This window comes from Dipodomys spectabilis, unplaced genomic scaffold, assembly GCF_019054845.1.
Source record: "Dipodomys spectabilis isolate Male_0828 unplaced genomic scaffold, ASM1905484v1 ptg000406l, whole genome shotgun sequence".
Taxonomy (NCBI): domain Eukaryota; kingdom Metazoa; phylum Chordata; class Mammalia; order Rodentia; family Heteromyidae; genus Dipodomys; species Dipodomys spectabilis.
This window is the reverse complement of record NW_024871083.1, coordinates 443,753-449,747: the sequence shown is the minus strand read 5'-3', so window position 1 is coordinate 449,747 and position 5,995 is coordinate 443,753.

Sequence of the window (5,995 nt, the reverse complement as noted above, 5' to 3'; positions counted from 1 at the left end):
TTATCACCCTTATTTATTTTTTATTTATTTTATTTAGTATTATTACATATATAACATTTATTTCATTTATTACATCGTATGAAATGGATTTATTTGCATATAGATTATACATCATACAGAGACCCAGGACTTTCACAGAGAAGGAAAAAAATGGGTCAAAAATGGCTTCTGACCCCACATATAAACTTTTGGCCATGCTGGGATTTGAACTCACAGCCCACAATGCATAAATCATGAATGGGTCAGTTGTAAAACAAAAGCCTTTGGCAAAAAAATGCCAGCCATTTCTGAGGACCTGTGATCAAGCAATAGTAGTGACGGATAGATAGATAGATAGATAGATAGATAGATAGATAGATAGATAGATAGATAGATAGATAGATAGATGTGTAGGTTGCTATGTATATGAGAGAGAATGTGAGGAATTTAAATTATGTACATTATGAATTATTAGTTATTAAATTATGCCTCCTTTCAATGAAATGAAGTATCATGATTGAATACTTATTAAAGCGTTAATGTAAAAGTAGTCAGTATTCCTTAATTGGGAGAATCATACCATGGTGATAGAATGGAAGACATTATCCAATACTTTTTGTGTGGCATTCTATAAGAGAATCATGAACTAACTGCAAATTTAATTGTTACTTTTATAACATTCCATTAGGCATTCCCATTGATAGGAAGGATTTTCTCAAGATCTCCCTCCACTTATAGGTGGCAGTCCAGGCATTTCAACTCCAGGCCGGGGTATTTTACTTCAAATGCAAACCATTGGAATGACACTGTGAAGATTTCAGATTGTCAGGATGAAAGAAAAGAATGAGAAGAAAAGAAAGCCAAGTGTCAGTGGATCCTAATTGTAATCCTAGCTCTTCAGGAGGCTGAGTAGTAGAGAATACCAGATTGAATTCAGCCAGGACAGGAAATTCCACCACACTCTTATTTCTGAGGGAATACAGGAATAAAAAATTCCCATGAATGGGGCTATGACTCAAGGGCAGAGTGCTACCCTTGAGCAAAACTAGCTCAGGAACATTGCCTAGGGTCATAGTAAAACCCCCGGACCTGCCAATAAAAAAAAAAAGCCAGTAACAACATGTATCCCCATGTACATATGCATGTATTTCTATTGGTGAAGGTCTGGAGTTCCTATGATGAAAGGTATCCAGCTATGAAATTTGCTTTGCATAGAATGATTTCATAGAACAGAAAGAGTTTTCAAGACAGTGCATCTTCCAGGGCTCCTCTCACTGTTCACATTGTAGCCTGAGGTTTTCTCCACATCGGTGACTGTTGGAAGAAGTCTTCCTCATTGTTGGAACAGGCCTCAATCCTGTACAGCTGAGTGATAAAAAAAAAACTCCTTCTAGGACAATTAGTGAAGAGTGTGGGTGGGCTCTGAAGGTCAGGAGAAAAAGGCCTCTATGTACCTCAAGCTATCTCTCTGCCGAGAGCTCTGTTGTAACAGGAAGACTTCATTTGTGCACCTCCCGTGGCCAAGTTCCCTGCACTTAGCCTGTCTTTGTTAGACTATGTTCCAGTGCTGAAATAACCAGCTACAATTAATTCAAGGGTCCTTCTGGCAGACAACTAAGGAGCTGAACTTCCACATCTACTCCAGTGGAGTCTGCTTAGCATGGAACACCTGCTATCAGATCTGAGAATGGGACTTCGCAGAAGTCTACCTCAGAGAATGGGGCTTCAAAGAAGCCTACCTCCTGGAAAGGCTGGCAAGCCCCTGGGAAAGATGTGTTCCTGTTCCTGTTTTTCTTTTCTTCGCTGTATAGGAGTGCACATTAATCTTTTACTGCTCCTGCTGCTTGTTCTACTTACTCATGCTCAACGTTCCCTTATTCAGGGCTATTTCTTGGAAGTGTTGAACACTCCAACATCTGATAAGTGTCCTGAGAATATGACTAACTCACCAGAATTAAGTGCTACCCTGAAAGCCCCTCTTATGGAGGCTAGTAGACAAGTCATAAGTAAATATAAAAGTATTGGGGGTTTCATGACATCACTTCAGCAGAAGGAATTGTTTGTAAGAAATTTACAAGAAGCTGTAGGCACGGCTAGAGCAGAAAGAGTGTATGGCTATTGGAGACTTCCCTTTAATCCTGAAGAATATACAATAGACCCATATAGATATCCTGTAGATAAGAAAGATGTAGAGGGATATTTAGACCAAAAGCTAAATAAGATTCCTAAAAGGTTGGTAGATGGAAGGTGGCAATGGCTTATCAGAGGAAAATGGTGGGATCCTCCATTATCTAGAGGACCCCAAAGACTTCCCCCAGATCCATAGCCTTTTACAGGTGTGTATGATAAGGATGGCAACCGTTGGGTAAACTACTTAGGAGAAAGAACTTCCTATTACTCTCTTCCATTTACTGAGAGACTTGCTAGATCTAGGCCTCCTTGGTGCTTATTATCAAAGAAGGAGCAAGAAAGATCTTATGAGACAGTGAAGGCCTCTATGGAGAAGAGTAAACGACTATGTGAAAGGGTTACAGAGAAGACACTATGAGCGTAAATTTGATATATGGCCAGATTTAACTAAGTATACTGAATATCATGATTTTTGGCCACAAATTGGGGACCCTCTAAAGAATGGCAAAGAAACACAATTGCTTACAAAAGATTTGAAACCCATAAAGTACAAAACTAAACAAAAGTAACAATAACGTACTAGAGTTCATACCTTACTGTCCACCACCTTGCATATATGCTCTGGTTAATGGTTAATAGGTGATAAACATCTCGAAACCAATTGTATTTCTTAAAAATAGATTAAAAGCCCGGAACAATTGCCTATGGTCATAGTTCGTCATCCAAAAAACAAGATCAGGCTACCAGCTGGTGACCACCCAAGAACGAAGCCTTGCAGCAAGATTGTGTAACCTTTTGCCCTTTCTCATGGAGACCTTATTCTATAAAACTTGTTATCCTCTGCAATAAATTGCAACTAGCTTTCACTCCTCTTGTGTGTGAGTTGTCTGTTTGCCATTTCCCCACCTGTTCCAGTTACCTCCACGAGGTGTCGTCCATCATCCTGGCAGAGCCGGTCCATGGCACTGAACCTAATGAAATGATTCATTATTGGCAATGATGCCCCCCTGGGTTTCCAGAAGCTTGCTAAATCAAAGCACATGTGTAATTTCCCTATGCTTCCTGTCATCTAGGGCTGGTGAAACTCATCAGATTTTGAAACTTTGACCTCTCCTAGTTGGGCCCTGGGTGGCTGTGTTGAACACAGGACCTGGGTACTGACTGTGAGTGCAGAGCAGAAGCTCAGTTCTTTATCATTTGGTGTCACAGCTTCACTTCTGGTATCTGTGTGTGTGCATGTATGTGTGTTCATATACTTGTCCTGGAGCTTCAACTCAGGACCTGAACACTGTACCTGAGTTTCTCCTGTACAAGGATAGCACTCTACCACTTGAGGCACACATCCACTTCAGGCTTTTTTCTAGTGATGTAATACTAAGGAATCAAACCCAGGGATTCATACATGCAAAGCACTCTACTCCTAAGACACATTCCCAGCATTCTAATTCAGGTTTCTTTCTTTCTTTTGTTGGAAGTTGGAGGAATTTAAGTCTAGGCCTGGGTGCTGTCCTTGAGCTCTTTAGCTAAAGCCAATCGCTCTACCACTTGAGCAACAGCACCCCTTGAGGTTTTTGGTGGGTCACTGGAGAGAAGAGTCTCAAGGAATTTCTTGCCCAGGCTGGCTTTGGACCGTGATCCTCAGCTCTCAGCGTCCTGAGTACCTAGGATGACAGGCACGAGTCAGCAGCGACTAGCTTCCACTTCAAGTTTCTAAGTGGTGAATATAAGATAATAGTCTCATGGGACCTTTTGTGTCTGGTATAGTTTTGAACCCAGATCATTTATCTCAGCTTCCTGAGTAGGCAGGATGACAGACCTCAGCTACTACATGCCTAGACTGTAACACTCTGTTGCAAGGGGGTCCTTGGCTCCACATAGTAGGGCGCTATCCATGATCCCCACTGGTGTCAGTGGCTAGGCCCTGAGTTCAAGGTTCATAATCAAGAAACATAAACCAAAACAATTGTCTGCAGGAGAAAACTCACAAGGTAGGTATATACATAATTTTGGCCCTCACATGAGGACCTATCTGAGCCACAAGTTTCTCATCTGCACAATCATCTTACTTGTGGAGCTCTTATAAGAACCAGATGAAAAAATGAAAAAAATGCACCCCATGAAGGACTCAGCACACAACTCATGAAAGACTCATCACATAGCTGGAACCCACATAATGTCATTAGAATTAGGGTGCTTTCATCAGTATCACCATTCTTTCAGAGACATGCCACAAACAGTCCAAATTTAGATTTTAGAGGGGTGAGGTTTTTTTTTGGGGGGGGGAGTCAGCCACGGGGATTGCACTGAAATGTTGGGGGTACTGTCCTAAGGTCTTTTGATCAGGCTAGAACTCTACCACTTTAAGCCACAGCTCAGAGTTTCGCAGACTTTCTACCAGGGCTGGGTTTTAAATGCACCAGTGTCAGATCTCAGCCTCCGAGAATCTTGGATGACAGGGTAAGCAAGCCAGCAGCATCTAATCCGTGGAACTGGGTAGCAGCGGCTTACCTCTGGCTAATTCAGGTTAGATGGCAAATGTCAGCACTAGACTCCCAGCTTGCTCTGTGATGAGGTATTTGCAGCCCTATCCTTATATAGTTGCAGTCAGAACATTCTATCTTTTCCTTTTTTGTTGTTTTGGTGTCAGTCCTGGGTCTTGAGTAAGGGTCTAGACACAGTCCCTAAGCCTTTATGCTCAAAGCTAGTGTTTGAGCTACAGCACAACTTCTGGATTTTTCTATGCACATGGTAGTGAGGAATCGCACCAAGGGCTTCGTACTTACTAGGCGAGCACTCTACCACTGAGCCCCAGTAGTGACAAGTGCATAAACAGATAAATGTATAGATTGGTATATAGACAGACAGACAGATAAATATATAGATAGATAGATAGATAGATAGATAGATAGATAGATAGATAGATAGATAGATAGATAGATAGGTGTAGATATATTTAACGAGAGATGTTTGTAAATTATGAAAATGCATATATATTTCTACCAAGTATTGCCAATTAAATTATTCCTTCCTTTCTTAAGTATCATGATTGAATACATAATAATGTATCAATTGAAAATTAATCAATGTAGTATAATTGTTGTGTATAATTTTATAATATAATCATACACTACTTATGTAATTGTTACTTTTACAACATTCTATTTGTACAGATACCTATTAGAAAGCGTTTATTTTTAATTTTAATTTTTTTAATTTTTCTTTTGGGGGTCCGGTCTTGGGGCCTGAACTCTGGGCCTGGGCGCTGTCTCTCAGCTCTTCAGCTCAAGGCTAGCGCTCTACCACTTGAGCCACAGAGCCACTTCCGGCTTTTTTCTTTTTGCTAATGTGGTGCTGAGGAATCGAACCCAGGGCCTCTAGTATGCAAGGCAATCGCTCTACAACTGAGCCACCTTCCCATCATGGAAAGCATTTCTTAGAATCTCCCGCCAGCCATTCATTAGTGGGAGTCCCGGGATTCAACTTTCAGGCCTAAGTTGCTGATTTCGGCTTGGCTTCCCTAATAGCCAGCCAAACATCAGCATTGTAAGGTCATGTGCATTGTCTGGGCATTGTATTTAGACCCAGGATGGTACAATACAAAGGACAAAAAAAAGTAAAACCACCTGATTGAACTTCTCAGTTTTATCCTTTTCCTTTTTATTTATTTTTGCAAGCCCTGAGATTTTAACTCATGAGCTAGGATCCCAGGATCTGCTTTGGTAGAGATGCCAAGACTTGAGTTCAAGCCCGGTGCTTGGGCTAAAACCAAATAATAATAATACTGATAACAATAACAATAATAATAATAAGGCCCTGGCTTGGAATTTGCACCATTTTACTGGCAAGCCAGGCATTTTAACTCAGGGTTTGGGTAACTCTGTGGCAC